The sequence below is a fragment of the Fukomys damarensis genome, unplaced genomic scaffold (assembly GCF_012274545.1).
Source record: "Fukomys damarensis isolate Sample0158 unplaced genomic scaffold, DMR_v1.0_HiC HiC_scaffold_26, whole genome shotgun sequence".
Taxonomy (NCBI): domain Eukaryota; kingdom Metazoa; phylum Chordata; class Mammalia; order Rodentia; family Bathyergidae; genus Fukomys; species Fukomys damarensis.
The window spans coordinates 9,795,752-9,813,501 of NW_022900938.1; the positions used below are offsets into that span (position 1 = coordinate 9,795,752).

A 17,750-nucleotide genomic window follows, 5' to 3' on the forward strand; every position below is an offset into this window, starting at 1 on the left:
ACTGTCTCTGGGTCAAAAGATCCTGTTTTCTAGTGTCAACACCAGTCAAAGCAATCTTCAGATTCAGTGAAATTCATTTTAAAACTCCAGCTTCACTTTTTGAAGAACTGGAAAAAAAAATGTCTAAAATTGACATGGAAGTATGAAAGATCTCAAATAACCAAAATAATCTTGAGAAAAAAGAACCAAACTGAATGTATTATATTTCCTCATATCAAAATATATTACAAAACCACAACAATCAAAATAGTATGATACTAGCTTAAAGACAGGTCTACAAATTCAGAGGAAGAGAACAGAACTAAAAATTCAGAGATAATTCCATACATACAGAGGCAGCAGATCTTCAACGAGGGTGCCAAGAATACAAAAGGAGGAAGGGAAAGTCTCTTCTACAAATGGTGTTGGGAAAACTCATAGCTACATACAAAAAAATAAATAAATAAAATCGATTCATTACTGTGAATTATCATAACAACAACTCAAAATGAATTAGACTTAAACATGGGACTCAAAATTATAAAATGACCAGGAAACCTAAGGGAAAGGCTTCATGATATTAGTCTTTGCAATGATTTCACAGATATGACAGCAAAAGCAGCAGAAACCAAAGCAAAAATTTAAAACACAGGATGACATCAAACCAAAGAGCTTCTGCACTGCAAGGGAATTGTGATAGTTAACTGATTGTGTCAACATGAATAAAAAACATCCAACTAAATTGGATCAGCATAGTTTTGGGTGGGGCTGAAAACAGAAGACCCTTCCTGGGTGTGGGTGGCACCAGCCAACAGGATTAGAAACAAAGGGAAAGGAAGAAGGAAGGCTGCTTCTGTACTTAGGAGTCCTAGTCTTCACCTTCACTTTGGACATCGTCTTCTGGTTTCCAGCACCGATCCTTCAGCTTCTATCACAGACCCTCTGGCCTCCTGATGGCCCCTCACACAGGACAATGTTGAGCTTCTGTTCATTCCTTTGGATCTCCAGTGCATAGGCAGCTCCTCTGCACTCTTCCACACCTGACTCTACTGGTGGCCATTGCAAGTCTACCTTGTACAGTCTTATAAATTTGCATATCTTGCATTAAATCTATTTCTCCAGTAAGTACTGAATGATACAGGAATCAATTTACATTAGGTAAAATAAAACAACCTACGAAAAAGAGAAATATTGCCAAACCATATAACTGGTGTGAAGGAATCTCCAAAATATTAAGTGACTCTTCTAACTACATAATAAATAGGAACAAAACAAAATGAAATAAAATAAAATGACCCCAGGGCCAGGGATTTAGCTCAGCCACCATCTGCCTGCACAAGGTCCTGAGTTTGATCCCTGGTACCAAAAAAAAAAAGACTCCACTAGACATTTTTCTAAAGAAGAAATACAAATGACTAAAAGGCAAGATAATGCAAATCAAAACTACAGTTTGATACTACTTTCTACTTGTTAGGATGCATACTATCAAAAAAGACAAAAATAAACAACTTTTGTCCTGGATCTGGAGACACTGGAATCCTTGCACACTGTTGTTAAAAGTGTAAAATGTTACCGCCATTTATGGAAAACAGCATGAAGCTCCCTCAAAATGTTAAAAGTAGAACTAGCATATCATCCAGCAATCCTACTTCTTGGATGTTATTCATACAAAGTAATTGAAATTAGGATCCTGAACAGATATTGTCTCTCCTATACCCATGACAGCACATTTCACAATAGCTATGACGTGGAAATAAACTAAATATCCTCTCACCAGATGAATGGACAAAAAAATGCAGTGTGGCGTATACTGTTCGACCTTACAAATAGAAGGCAATTCTGAAATATGGGAGAATGAATCTTGAGGATAGTGAAATAAGTCTGCCACAGAAACGTAAACATTGCATGATTCCAGTTAAAGTTAAAGATAGCTAAGGTGGTCAAGGGCTTCAGGGGTGGGGAGTTAACAGGCATAGCTGAATCAATAGAATTTCTAATTTCACTTTTTTGAGAAATCTCCGTATTGATTTCCACAGCAGCTGTTCTAGTTTACATTCCCACCGACAAGGGTCCTTCTCCCCCACAGCTTCACCACCATTTGTTATGACTTGATTTCTTGATGCTGACCATTCTAGGTGTCTTCCTAGAAGAATTAAATAGATCCTAGTACAGTGACACACACTCACTCCTGCTTCCAGGGGCACGATTCATTGTAACTCAATCTTGGAGGCAGTGTGTACGTTCACCAACAGACAGATGAAGAAAGCCTGCTATGAGGACACCACGGAGCACTACTCTGCCGTAAACCTTGAGTCACTGGCAGGAAACTGGAAGCACCTCGGGATCATAATATGAAATGAAATAAATCGGCCACCGAGTTTAAATGTCACATGGTTCCTCTTATGCAAGAATCCCAAATTATAAAGAGCAAAATGAAAGAAAACAGAAAGTAGCAGGACAGATCTTTCTCAAATGTGGTGAGTGTCAAAAGATGGAGGGAGGAAAGATGGGAGGGAAAGAAAAGGAATGAAAAAGGAACCAAGTGTACTAGGCAGATGCACCAACTCTGCAAAGGAAGGTAAACATGGCGCACTACCAATGTGTACTGATACAAATAATAACCAACAGGCACAAAGCCTCAGTAAGCAGGGAGTGGTGGCGCATGCCTGTAATCTCAGCACTTGGGAGGCTGAGGCAGGCGGATCGCTGTGAGTTCAAGAACAAGCTGGGCTACATAGTGAGTTCCAGGTCAATCTCAACTACACAGGGAGACTCTGTCTCAAAATACAAAACAAAACAAGCCTCAGTAAAACATGATTATAAGAATACATATTGTAAAAGTCATATGTTATCATGGGACTTCTGGAGGACAGATGAAAATACAAGGGTTAAAGAAATTAGCCATGATCTAACCAAGCAGAGATGAGCACTACAGACCTTTTAGCAAACTGCCCTCCTTGAAAGAATATATTGCTTCATAAAAACATAAAAGAACTCTTTCACTACTGAATAAAACTTCTAGTCTTCAATTTAAAGTAAATTTTAAAATAAAACTAAATGAACAAATTTACTCTACATCCATAAGGAGATGAGACTTTGAAGGAGAAAGTCTTTGAATTCTCATTTTGAAAAAACTGTTTCTATAAAGTGAAACTTCCATTCAGCCAAACTTCCACTGAGATTAGATACACTTATCTTTCACAATAGAACAGTGTTTTTGAACAACATGAAGTTTTTAAGCTGCTAGCCCAGCTGAATAAGAACTAATTTTCTAGAGCTTTGATGGTGATTGTTTTCTCTGCTTTTAACAAATTTGAATAAAGTACAGTACAAAAAGGTGAAAAAAAAAAAAGGTGAAACGCATCTTTCTTCTTGCTGCCATTGCCCCCTGGAGCTGTGTAAAAAATATGGAGTGTGCAGGAAACTTGAGACACAGGAAGAAGTGACAAACTCTGGGCAAGTAAATGTAGGTTGAGCAAGCATGAAACAAAACAGCTCTTTATAATGCAATGAACCATGCATTACAAGCTTCTGGTATTCTTCCAGAAACACTGGCCATCAAGTAAAACGTAGCCACGTCAGGTCCTCAGAGAAAGAGGGAAAGGATTTTCCTGCCGTGAGTGATACGAGATGGATAACAAAAGCAACCAGTGTGACATGACTTTGACAGCACAATAAAGGCGAAACAGCCTTGCATTTCTAAACTGTTATATATATTTTGACTGCGTGAACTCCCACTCTCCCAGTTTCACGAATGGAGTTCTAAGTATTTTGAAAGATTGCCTGAGCTAGTATTTTCCAGGTATCCAAATCTTCTTCAAAAACAGAACATATGACCATTTTTCAAAAACTGTGGCACAGTTTTTACTTCAGAATGCGTAAATCCCACCAAGCTTAAAAAAAAAAAGACATCCACACTGTGTTTTCCTAACTAGGTCTGATTACATGCAGTAAATGTTTCGTGTGCTTTTCATTCACCCTTCAATGGAACGCTACACATGCACTCAAGGGCCCACTATCTGTGGCTTATTTTTATAAAGGGCAAATCCTATCTCTGCAAAATCAGCCTTTTTTCCCAGGATACAGGACACGGAGCTGACAAACTGATACAGATAAAATTAAAGCTCTGACTGAGACCACCTCTTCCATCAGAAGACTAAGAGCACAAAATTGCAAGAACTGAAAGGTAAACAAACTGATCCCTAAAACTGAGTCTAGTCTTGTGGTTTCTCATAATCAGGGACAAGATGGGCCACTGTCTTGGAATTTACTTACTCCTGTCACCTTAATTGACCGTGGCTTGGAATTTCATTTTTTGGAAAACAGCCTATTTGATAGAGTTTACAAACTATAGATTTGACTAACTTAAAATGTAATTTCAGTTATTTTCAAATATTTATAAAGTTGTGTCACCATCACCAGAATCTAACAGTAGAACATTCTCATCACCCAAAAGGAGCCACATTGCCTCACCCAAAGGAAAAACAGAAGAAAGAAGAGAGGAAGAAGAGAGAGAGGTGAAAACAGGGAGAGAAGGAGAGGGAGAGAGACAGAGACAAAGATACAGGCTATATACAAGTTATATACATCTTCCCGTGAAAACAATGCATAGAAATAAAAATCGGTAGAAAGGAAAACAAAAATTAAAAGTGTATGTTCCGCTTTTTTCGAGACAATACTATTTTTCATTTTTCATTCATTAAAAATTCTTTTATTAATTAATTACAAAGTGAGCAAAAACTCACATCCAAAGGCTCTGTAAGCCAGGCATGTGTAGCAGAGGCCTGGGACATCTTGGTTAATTTTATCACTGCAAATGACGTAACTCAGTGGTGACTGAGAATAGCTGGACTCAGTCCATGCGACCTGGGTACTTTGAAATAATGGAAGTATTTTCCTTTCATTCTGACTCCAACACTCAGTTTCAGGACTCAAGTGATACGTCTTTCAGGTCTTAATCTTGTGCTTTTTAGCACTGTGGCAAAGAAAGATGAACTTGTCCCCTCGAAAACTGGCATCAGTTCCAACTGTAACTCACTTCTACTCATCTAGTCTTTCTTTTATTAGAGCACACTGCAGGTTCTTCTATACCCAGTTTCTCTAATGTCAAACACCTCTTTTGCTGATCTGATCTACGACAACGACATAGACTTGGGCATATATTAACCCCCCCCAAGCCAACTTACTTGTCTTTGAAATTTGCCAGAGCAGAAGAATGAATGTCACATTCCCCAAATTATCACGTATCTCTTTTAAAAGCTACCCCCCCAGGGATTACCATTAAACTTTTCAGCATCTTGAGCTACATTTCACAGACAGATATATCAGCCCTGCGGTCTTTTGAACGTTGCTTTATCACTTAGATAAAATGTGTTTCATTACAGATCATTCTACACAGTCCTGAGAAACAGAAACTTTAGTAAGGTTCTCATTTTTTTTTTACAAGTTGCCAAAATGCATTCTTTTTTCCTAGCTGGGTAATACACAATTTTTTTTAAATTTACTCCTGACTAATCAGAGACTCCAAAGAACTGTGTGGAGAAAAATATCAGGATTAATCTTTAAAGGAAGTTTGGTTTTGAAAACTAATTCTGGGCTGTGGAATAAAATCAGTGAACTCTGTGTATGTTCTTAAGCACTATTTTGAATGATCTTCAAAGAGTGTATTCTAACATATGAAGACTTACCCTACATGGCAACATCTTTACTCTTAATGAACCATTACTCCAAAAAGCTGTAAAAAAAATAGAATATAAAGAATCCAAAAGAATTGAAAGGAACTCTCAGATTCACCTAGTCACTTTGTTAGACTCATATTTCATACATAAAAGAGCCATGCAAATTAATTCCCCTTAAGACATTATAAATTACTTTAATTAGTCGGAGGTTTTAAAAAAATATTTCTGTCCTTGTATGATCTTTAAATTTACAGATTCATTAACATAGAAATCGAAATCAATTGTCACAACTTTTTTAGAATAGAAGATAATTATTAGGCCCTGATCTATTATAAAAACCCCTTTCCATAATTAAGTATTGCATTCTCAGGGGAACTGGCACCTCTGGACACATTCTCTGGCTTCAGCATTTTTTGGGGTACTTTGAAATGGCCCACATCTTGTTTTTAAAATCCTGCACTTAATTTTTGTTAAATTAAGCTCTAAAAGAGACCCAAAAACTTGGGCTTTTCCCAGTGTAAATTACTGAGGTCTGATTGAGAATGAGCATGTACCAGCTAGATTCATATGAACAAAGCCATAACAACGATTTGTCAAATGATTACACAGTAGGAGCCAATAGTTCAACTGTAAAACCATTCATATGGCACTTTGTAAATTATTATGACAAGATTTTCAACTAAGCAGACTGAAACCAAACACAGCAAAAGTAGCCATGAGCGAGAAGTATATAAAATCAACCAACCATTCTAATTAAGCATAGATAACATTCCATGTTTAACAAGGAAACTGAAAGAGAAACATCTTTTAACAAATATAAGAACTCACTTATACAATATCACTTGGCCTCAAAATAGCTATTTTAATATTTAATGTCATAACCGGGACATAAAACGAAGACGTAATTTTTAAACTACACGTATTTCCTTTTACTTAGGCTTAGTATTGGACATCTTGAACATCTGAAAACAACCGAATAGGCAAACTTTGCTGTCTCTCAAAAAATGTTAAAATTAGTAACAATTATATTGATCAATCCTTTATTTCAACAATTGTAATGGAGAGTTTATCCTGTGGCTAAGTGTGGTTCAAATCATTTTAGTTCAACAATTGAATATAATATCCTACTCTCATGGACTGTAAAGGGTCCACCTCTAACCGTACTGAAAAATGCTTATACGGGACATGCAACGTTTCTGTTGCTGTTTCTAATATCTTTTCTCTGGCTTTGATTTTTGAAAGTTTGATTATAATTTGTCTTGGTGTAGTCATGTCTGATCGAAGATGTTTGATCTTTATATACTTTGATATTTATGTTTCTCTAGATTTGAAAAGTTTTCTGGGATTGTATTTTATGAATCTTTTTGTTTTCATCCTCTATCTTTTGCTTCTCATTCTTAAACTTCTACAATTGGAAAATGTACCTTTTGATACTGCTCCATAAATCACATAACATTTTTCCCTTCATTTTCATTTTTATTTTTTCCTCTGAACGTTGTCCAATAATTTTTGAGTTTACTGATTTTGTCTTATCAGTTCTGCTGTTGACACTCTTTCATTTATTTACTGTATTTGTTTTCATCCAGAATTTTTGATTTTTAAAAATAAATTCCAGGGCTGGGGATTTGGCTCAATGGTTCTACCTCCTGCCTCGCAAGCACAAGGGCCCGAGTTCGATCCCCAGTACCAAAAAAACCAACCAAGCAAATAAATCAATAAATTCCATTTCTATTTTAACTTTTCCTTGTAGTCAATTATTATTTCCATGATTTTACCAAATTAACTTTTATTTTCTTGAAGTTCACTGAGATTTTTTCAAAAGAATTATTTTGAACTCCTTGTCAGCCAGTTTATGTAACTGTTACGTTAGGCTGGGTTGCTGGTGGTTTCTTTGATTCTTTACGGATGTCCTGATTCCCTGGTTAGCCTTGATCCTTGCTGGGAAATGCTCCTACCAGTCGGCCCATTCGGAAGTTCTGGGAAGGCTGTCTGGATGGCCCAGGATGGGTTGATGCGGAAGTCCTTGTAAGGTGAGCCCGTGACACCCTGGTCTATGGGGTTGGACCCACTGGGGTAGATTTGTTGATTGGGCTCTGGGAGTGGGCCTGGGCCCAGATCCACAGTGATGGGCCGAGAGCCTGAGTCTGTGGGAGAGAGTCTTGATGTTGAGTCTGCAGGCATAGGCCTAGACTCTGAATCCACAGAAATATGGGGCCCTGAGAACCAGCCTGCAGCCTAGGTGCACAAAGGCCAGAATCTGGTGTGTGGGCGAGACCCTAAGGGCTAAGTCCTTGTGGGCTGTCCTGAGTCCTAGGTCTGTGGGTACAGCCTGGAGCCTGGATCAGCAAGGCCCCACACAGCACAAGGATCAGCCGGGCCTGGATCCTGCTTCTGCTGGAGCAAGGGGGCCACAAGCAATGGCCTTGAGGATTGGCCCAGCACTGAGCAGTTCCAGAGCTTGGGTACTCAAGTGCAGCTTGGTGTCCAACGTCCATGGTGATGACATGGAACTGGGGCCAGCCCAACCTGCAGCTCTGTGGGATGATCTGCCTTTGGGATGGGCTAGAAATAGAGCGGGTCTAGGCAATGAGGCCCGAGGTCTGGAGCCGCTGGCTTAAGCCCAGTGGTCAGGCTCCCAGAGCTTGGAATTGAAGGACATGGCCCGACACGGGGATAGGCTGGCAAGCTCTGTCCACAGTACTGGTATCAGGACAAGAGTCTCGGGGGCCTAGGACTGGCCAGTATTGGGAACGAAGCGGAGACAGGTGTGCACTTTCCACCTGAGTGGAACGGATCTGAGCTCTGTGCACGGGGTTGCGGGAGAGCTGATGTAGCAGAAAACTGCCTTCCTCCTGCGTAAACGCGACTTTTCTTACTCTGCTTCACCCGGGAACAGTCGGCTCTCACCCGCTTTTCTAAATCTTGCGAAAATATTTGTGAAAATGTACACGTGTGAATATCTATTCAAATTAGTATTTCTACAGAAGGATACAGGTTGGAAAGACCCATTCTTACTAATATCCAATTTCCTTTTGCAATTATTAATTCATTTGAAGGCTAATATAGAAAAGAAATACTGATCAAATGTTTAAGTCACTGGATTTCTGCTTGACTCTTTTTTCATTCATTAATTTTACTGGCACATTTTAGGTATATAATATGCTGACATTCATCATTGGGAATTTCTACGTTTGTATCATATATCTTGGTTCTTACTCTGTAAATAGGGAGAGATGGAGGGGTAGAGGGGTTGAAAGGAGGGAAGGGGAATAGGGAGAAAATAAGAACCAAGACTCTTTTCTTTTTAAGCAATGCCTTTCCCATCCATTTGCTGTTAGGTGTTAAATGCACTGTTCTTACTTTAGTGCGTTTTACCTCACTGCAGGGTTCCCCCTTCAGTGAGCATGAGTACAGTGGAGCACATTGAGAAGGAGCAGTTTGGGTAACTGGTCTCCTGGAGTGAATTCTGCGGTTTTTTCTCACCATTCTTAATCATCCAAACACTTCACAATTTTTCTCTAATCTAAATACCTACTGTCTGAACCACAAAATATAAATGAAAAGTTTGCCGGTTTAACTACTTGATTGCTTCTCTAAGGAATTTTAACTAAGTGACCATGCAATTATATCCAGCCTCAGTGCTTTTCCAGGACTGTGGAACCTGCTGTTTCTGAGTAGGGTCCAGTCTTGAGCCCTTGCTCACCTGCAATTAACTCTCCTCCGTGTGCATGGGAGCTTTGGCTTTCTTCTCAAATCCAACCAACTCCTTCCTCAATTTCTCATATATTTTGGCCTTCTAAGGGCTTTCTGACTTATTTTCCAGCTCTGAAATGAGTTCTATATTTACATGAATAAAATATGAGGGGTAGGAGGAATAAATGTGGGAGAAGATGAAACATGTAACGTGTCTAGCATAGAAATGAATGTCAGATCATCTCATGGGAAGGTGACAAGGGAATACCAACTAGGTGTTTGATGTTTTTTGATTAAAATATTTTCTTTAAAGTTAATATAGGCCCTTTACATGCAGTGCTGTAAGGGACAGAATAAAGACTGCACCTGAGTTCTAATTCCATCTCTGCCATTTGACCTTGAGCCAATTTATCTCCTTCTTCTGAGCTTTTTCATCTTTCTAATCAGTGTCATCTTTTTAAGCTTTCTCGTCTGAAAACGGAGCTCCCTAATTCAAAATTTCCCAATGAGGATCAGATATGTTAATTTCTGTTTGTACTCTGAACAGAAACAAATACATACCTGTACAATCTGGAAGTGGTGGTCATTCTAATTGTTGTTATTGTTACTAATACTATAACTGCTAAGGATCCCATGAAAGATTTTTTGAAACTCTTTCAGTAGTTTAGAAAAATGACACTCAAATATTAGAAATTTAGAAGGACCACAAACTGAGAAGATAGATTTTTCTAGAAAATTCTAGGATTCTTGTCCTAATTAAGCCAGATTCTGAATAGTAAACATTATTTAAATATTTTTGACAGTATGAGAGAGAAGATATATAATCTGACTTTGGAAAACTCAATATCCTGACAAATTCATGCTTTTGTTTCTTTTCTATTTTAATGATTATCTATATTTTCTTATGAAGTAACTGATCAAGACATTTGTATCTAGTATACCTACTACTATATTCTACTCAAAACTTTTTTTTCTTTCTCGGTACCAGCTATCGAACTCGGGACCTTGTGCTTGCAAGACAGGCACGGCACCACCAAACTAAATCCCCAGCCCATACTCAGAGCTATTTTTGAAGAAGGTCTGCTTACTTTACAGTCACTAGCAAGTAAAAAGTATATTGGAGCTTCATGATTTAAACAGAAAAATTATACTTCATTCCAACTCCAGATCAGCCAACATTTTATTGATGAGTCAAAACAATGGTTAAGCCATTATCAAAAATTAACAAGAAAAAACCCTCCCACCTGTGTCAAATGGTCTTCCTTTCTTCCTTCGGGTATTAGCCAGAATGTGACTATGTATTAAACCTATAATGAGGCGGGATTACCCTGTGACACTTCTTAGTAACTCCAAAATAAGAGAAGAGCATAAGGAAGGTTTGAGAGCACTGAATTACGATACCATGGAGCACGTGCTGACGGAATGGACGGCTGTTTAATATTCTGAAACGGGCTGAGAGGGGATCAGAAGCACATGCAAATACACTCTGTTCTCAGAGCACAACCCACGGGTCATTAAAGTAGATTTAATATTAAAGCTCTGATTTTGCATTCCAGAAATCTAAATGCCACTTAAATCCTATAGAAATCAGTAGAATCTGCACAGGAATGGTACGTCTAATCACCTCACATAACACAACCTGATAGTGCTCGTGACAACTGACATAAAATGATCTATTTCTGCTTGATTAAATTCCTCCCATTCAGTGATATGATTTTCAAAATCAAGCGAAAATCTCTTCGATCTAAATATTTTCTCTTTATGACCCCAATGTATCAAATAGCTATTTATCCGGAGGACAGGCAACCTACAGTCCCTTAAATATTTCAAGACTTTTTATAAATGCCTGGCCTAGAGGATATAATCCTTTATTCTTCTATAGTTCTGTTTTCTTCTAAGTCAAAAAAATGGCCAAACTTTTGAAGTCAATTAGCTTTAAAAATGCTTTGGTATGAATATCAATTTCGTGTGTCAAAATTTACCCCCTCCAATGAAATTTTCCTGGTTTTAAAAGGAGTAAACGAGTGAAGGGGAAAACAATTAAAACCAGCCAGAAACAGCCATGCTATGTAAGTGTATCTGTTTAAAGTGCTTATCATTAAAGGTAAGCAGATATACAGCTTTGAGATCTTACTGTAGATACAACGGGGTCCTACTTGTGTTCTTTGCATGTGTCATTTTGTAGTAGTTATTGCCTACGCTATGGAAAATTATTTCCAAATGTCCTTATTTGGTTGTTAATACTTTCCCATTACTGGATGTAACAATAATATACAGTTTCTTCCCCAAATAGCTTCGATTTCATGTATAATTCATATGCTAAATTCCCTTACACCAACTCACATTGCATGGACAATTAGACATCTATCTTTTGAGCTTACAAATTTGCAGCCCCACAGCAATCAAAACTAAAATAATCCAAAACTACATTCATTATTTTGTCCTCTAATGTCTCTCACCTCCTATTTTTTCTATAGTGCCTCTCCCTTTTTCTTTCTCTCTCTCTCTCTCAGACACACACCTCTGATCTCAGAGCCTATAGACTCTCATTTGCATAGACTCAGAAGCTGGTAGGCAAAGTCATCAACTAATTCTCTCCAGTCTGCCCCTGCCTTTGATTCAGATAATGCCAATTCGACTTTTTAAACATACCATAATTTTATTTATTGTTCCTTGTTCCCATTAGCATTTTTTTCCAAGTCTCCAGTATTTTAAACTTAAGTTATTGCAGAGTGTTCTAGAGAGATTTTCTTTCTCTGGCATTGGTAAAATTACTTCTTCTTATCTCTACACTGTACTCAAATTTTTGTTTTGCTGTTGTTGTTGTTGTTGTTTGTGTGTGTCATTTTTGTTTTGTTTTGTTTTTGGTACCAGGGATTGAACTCTGGACCTTGTGCTAGCAAGGCAGGCAGCAGAACCACTGAGCTAAATCCTCAGCCCCGTCAAAGTAATTTTTGTAAAACCATAAATCTGCTTAGGTCATTCACATACTTACTTCCCTCGAGTGGCATTTTCTACAACCTCTACATTCAGGATAATGTCAAATCCCTTAAAATGTTTTATCATCACCTGGCCCGTTAGCTTCTTTGCTATGATCTCTCCCGCCAGCCTTTTACCCAGCCCCTTCTAGGACCAGCAACTGGAGGAGATACACGCTTCTAAAGGTGATTAGTGTTCCCCGAAAAAGTTGGTGCCAACCCTTGACTTTTAAAATATTATCTCATTTGGAGATAAGGTCTTTGAAAATATAAAGAGCCAAAGATGTTGAGATAAAAATCACTCTGCTTTAGGATGGTCCCTAATTCCGACCACTGCTGTGTTTTTATAGGAGGGTAGTACACAGAGACACACAAGGAAGACAAGAAAGCCCACCCAGAGGCTGGACTTTTACAGCTACTTCAAGTAAAGGAATACTGAGAGTCACCAAAAGCTAAAGAAATGCGGATACAAACGAGACCCTTCCGATGCCTTGATTTTAGATCTTATTCTGCATAACTGTTTCTTTCTTAACTAATTGTCTTGTTTGTTTTCCACAAGCCATGGAGTTTGCAAGTTCCTCGTAACTATAGTCCTCTGAACAAGCATACCACCCATCCCAGACTTCCCGCTATATACTCATGGTTACATTTCAGTTCCCGCTAGACTATAAGATACACACAGAATGATTCAGCTGTTTATATTTAGGTTCCCTGTCGGGTACAGAAATTGGCATATAGTGGGCAATCAATAACTGCATATATGAACGGAAGAACAAATGAACATTCCACGACAGTAAACACGTATGAGAACTGTGCAACATGATTGTTGAATCTAAGTTCATCCAAAATCTTTATCATTTGAGATTTTTATGCCTTTATTGTTTGATGCTTTGACTGCCCCTTCTGAGCAAGGGTTTCAGCCTTGCCTGTTGTTTTCACTTGTGCCATCTCCACTTCCCGCTCCCAACTCTCAACTTCGAAGTTCCTGTTGGAAACCAAGTTCTCCACGCACAGGGAGTGACAGCACTAAAGCGAGGGAGGGCAACACTAAAACACGTTATTGGCCCAAATTCAGGTCCAGGTCAGCAGCCTTCAGTCCCTCTCCATTTCCTGTCCTCTGGATCCCCCTGGAAGAGTCTGGCTCCTGTCTTTTCTGAGGACTGTTTTATCTGATTACGCCCTGATTCTCTGAGCAAACCCAGCAAAGTCGTTTTGACCAAATGTCTTCCTTGTTTAAATACCCAGAACTAATTTGTGCTTCTTGCAATCTAAGAACAGCAATTACACTGTTCAAATGTAGGTGTGTGATCAATGCACAGAACAGACTGCTTATATAAACACACAGGTGCTGCTTCCCAGGTGGTCGCCTGATCAGAAAGATGCGATCTGTCGGCCCCCGATGAAGGAAATGGCAATGTAAAGAGGACAACTGCCATTTTCTTCCGACAGAGCTGCTCCTGTTTCTTCATCTACTCAATACATTAACATAAACGCTGCTCTTCCCCCTCCTTTACTGTACTTTGTAAATCTAAACATAAAATTATCACTTTAACTTTAAAGTTTTTACTAAAATAACTTTCTCAGTGCTAATCATGTTCTAAAAGTAAACTAAACCATTTTATGAAGAACGTTACCCCAAGGCATGGTTTTTAGATAATAAATGGTACCATCATTGCACAAATAGTTTAGATCGAGCTAATTATCATTTCTGCAACACAGAGGCCAACATATTGATGATCAACTATTTTGCACATTCAATTATTTTGCTGAAATACTGAATTCATTGAAATTAATTTATGAGGAATCTATTCTTTCAAACTGCATGCTACATAAATATTCAATTTCTTCTTTACACCTCTTCATTAAATGAAAGCCAATGTTAACACTGTAGAGGTGAAGATTGATTTGAATATCTTGATTAAAATAGAGTATGTTTTGCACATATAGGTGTACTAAAAATAAATTTTAAAACATCACCTTACTTCAACTTCTTCACTAGCTTAATGGCTATGTTTCTTTGCATTTTAATGTAGATAAAACACAATGCATCTTTTGAATATGATTTAAATTTATTTTCCACTGAAAGATTTCCCTAGAGACCTTTCAGATGAAAGTGTTGTTAGTCTTACCTACTGCGGGAGTGGGGACACAATATATTTGTAGCTCCTTTTCCTTTTGTATTAACATCCCTCCACATTTTTTCATCCATGCTTTTACAACTCACTATTTAGAATTTCTTACTAATACATGACAATGTTCATAAGAAAATGTCTTCTAAGAAAATAAAAACTTAAAATCATATTATCAATCTAATCTTTATTTACGGTCTCAAAACCAAAGCTTTCCTTTTTTTGTACACTTTCTTGATCCTCTATCTCTTCGAGACATTTACACTAAACTAAACTTGATTTTAAAACTACCCTTAAATTTAACAGCCTTCTTCTACGATCAGTCCACAAATTCTCTGTCTCTTGCCATTGTTTCTATTGTAAGCTAGTAAGTAAGTTTAGTGATTTTATTGAGCTTTGGGCCTCTTCTCTTTTCCACTCTTATCTTTGACATTAGTTTATAACAGATGAAAACTTAACTTTATGCTGCTCAGTAAAATTAGCCTTTCTGTGAAACTCTTTGGATACTAAAAATTTGCCTATTTGACTGGTGAGAAAAATAACTAAAGACAAAAACAAGAAAATATACACTATTTTAAAAATTACTGCATTTTGCAATTTTCATATAATTTAATAGATGTCAAGGAAAGCATAAATGTGAAGTCTGAATTTAGGGAAATCAAAAATCTGATCACGAGGGTGTTCTTTTTCTTGGGAGTATTTTTATCTTTGAACAGTAGACATGGGAGACCAATGAAATGGTAAGTATGTGGGGTCCACTTTTCAGGGACAGTTCGAAGAGGAAACCTCAGAAAAAGTTCAAATGTTTAATGATTATTCTACTACTTTGGGGAAGAGACTGTACACACCTGAAGACAACAAAAATGAGATTGAAAAGGCAGGGATAAATGGTAAAATGTACGGAACCGAATGGGGAAAAAACTGCTTAGTCAATGGAGGTTATGGGTATTAAGACAGAAGGAATTTCACTTGCGTCTAAATTCACTAATTCCATTTTCCAAGTGAATCACAGTTCTAATCACAGAGATCACAAATACAAATCAAAGATCGTAACTTTATGAATGTTGAGATAACGATTCTAATCTCTGGTCTACCGAGTTCAGTTCCTCTATGTGGATGCAGCATACAAGTAAAAGTATCCAGAAATCAGATGAAATCTGTAGCTTCTGAGACACGTCTGGTGCCTCTGCCTGCTGGTATTGATGACTCCTATTTGACTGGTGAGAAAAATAACTAAAGACAAAAACAAGAAAATATACACTATTTTAAAAATTACTGCATTTTGCAATTTTCATATAATTTAATAGATGTCAAGGAAAGCATAAATGTGAAGTCTGAATTTAGGGAAATCAAAAATCTGATCACAAGGGTGTTCTTTTTCTTGGTAGTTAATTTTTATCTGGACAGTAGACATGGGAGACCAATGAAATGGTAAGTATGTGGGGTCCACTTTTCAGGGACAGTTCGAAGAGGAAACCTCAGAAAAAGTTTAAATATTTAATGATTATTCTACTACTTTTGGAAAGAGACTGTACACACCTGAAGACAACAAAAATGAGATTGAAAAGGCAGGGATAAATGGTAAAATGTACGGAACCGAATGGGGAAAAAACTGCTTAGTCAATGGAGGTTATGGGCATTAAGACAGAAGGAATTTCACTTGCGTCTAAATTCACTAATGCCATTTTCCAAGTGAATCACAGTTCTAACCACAGAGATCGCAAATACAAATCAAAGATCGTAACTTTAAGAATGTTGAGATAACGATTCTAATCTCTGGTCTACCGAGTTCGGTTCCTCTATGTGGATGCAGCATACAAGTAAAAGTATCCAGAAATCAGATGAAATCTGTAGTTTCTGAGACACGTCTGGTGCCTCTGCCTGCTGGTATTGATGATCCTTTGTGATTCCTGCTCTTGATAGACAGGACCTAGAGACCAACGTCTACAATACAGAGCACTACAGAAATAGTGGTGTGTTACTTTCCTGAAGTTGCCAAAACAAAGAACCACAGTTACCACTGAGTAGCTTCCAGGAACAGAAATGTGTGCTCTCCAAGTTCTGGAAGCCACAAGTCCGAAGTCAGGATGTTGAAAAGGCTGCCCTTCCTCAGTGAACTACAGGGAGATTTTGTTCCCTGGGTCTTCCAGCTTCTGGTGGCTCCTCTGCGACCTGCAGTTGCACCACACAGGCTGAAGAGAAACATATGTCTGCAACTGTATCTTCACCTGGTCCTCTCCTGGGTGTGTTTAAAGATGCAGGTCACTGAATTCAAGGTTTACCTCATCAGCCCAGGATAATCGCATCTAATGATCTTTAGTTATGTGAGCTGCCAAATAATTTCGCACTCATAAGTACTAAGGATTCAGTCCTCCAAGCAAAACAATAACTGAGATCCTCAACAAATATTTGGTTAGAAAAATAATGACGAAGGCTGGAGGTGTAGCTCAGTGCTACGGCCCTTGTTTTTCATTTCTGAAGTTGCAGGTTTCATTCTTAGTACCAAAAATAAATAAATTAACAAAAATAGTAACAATAATAATGAAGAAAATCAACAAACAATCATTCACTATCACAACAATTTGCCTTACAGGGAAAAAGCAGCTGAGTAACGCAATGACACAGAACAGAAGGATCTCAGAAGTTATTTTTTAAAAATAGGTTTTTGTTCCTACTTTCAATTTTATTTTAGGTGTTTCATCATTTTTTAGGATAAAATTGTGTTTTTATATTCAGTAAAAACTAACAGCATTTTTAGGGTTTGAAATAATTTTTTGGAAACGATGGGATTATATCAGCAGTCACTCACTCTTACCTGAATTCACCCAGACACAGCTGACGGGATCTACGGGCCCGACTTCACACAGCCTCAATCACAGGGCTGCCATCAGAACGGTCCTCCTGTCACTTTCACTCCTGTGAAGATGAAACGGAATTGCATATAACTAAAAATAAAATTATAGTTGGACTTAGTAGACAAAACAGTTGCACTTACGTGTAACAGAGAGATTACAAAGCCTCTCCTAAAGTTCTAGTTTTATTCCTTGTGAAAGTTGAAGAAGGTGTCACACAGTAGGAAAGCAATGAGGCGCAATTCTTCTTAAAAAGGGAATGTTACGGACTGCTGGATAATGGCAAACAGCAGTACTCTTGCTAGAGGATGAGTTACGTATTTTACATTCTCTATGCTACTGTTAGAACAGGGAGACAGCCGCAGTGACCGGCCACACGCACCTCCATCCTGCAGCGGTACCAGTAGCTCAGCTCTCTCACCTATAGCTACATGGACCAGC

General features: G+C 38.0%; 1 protein-coding gene across 16 annotated transcripts in view; it reads right to left on the reverse strand.

Annotated features, from left to right (window-relative positions):
- Window positions 1–17,750, reverse strand: part of Gulp1 (GULP PTB domain containing engulfment adaptor 1) — a 236,590-nt gene that overhangs the window by 140,079 nt on the left and 78,761 nt on the right. For all 16 annotated transcript variants that reach the window (XM_033756344.1, XM_033756343.1, XM_033756346.1 and 13 more), the window contains exon 2: window positions 17,273–17,373. The gene's annotated coding sequence lies outside the window, so the exon portion shown is untranslated. The remainder of the gene's footprint in view (window positions 1–17,272; window positions 17,374–17,750) is intronic.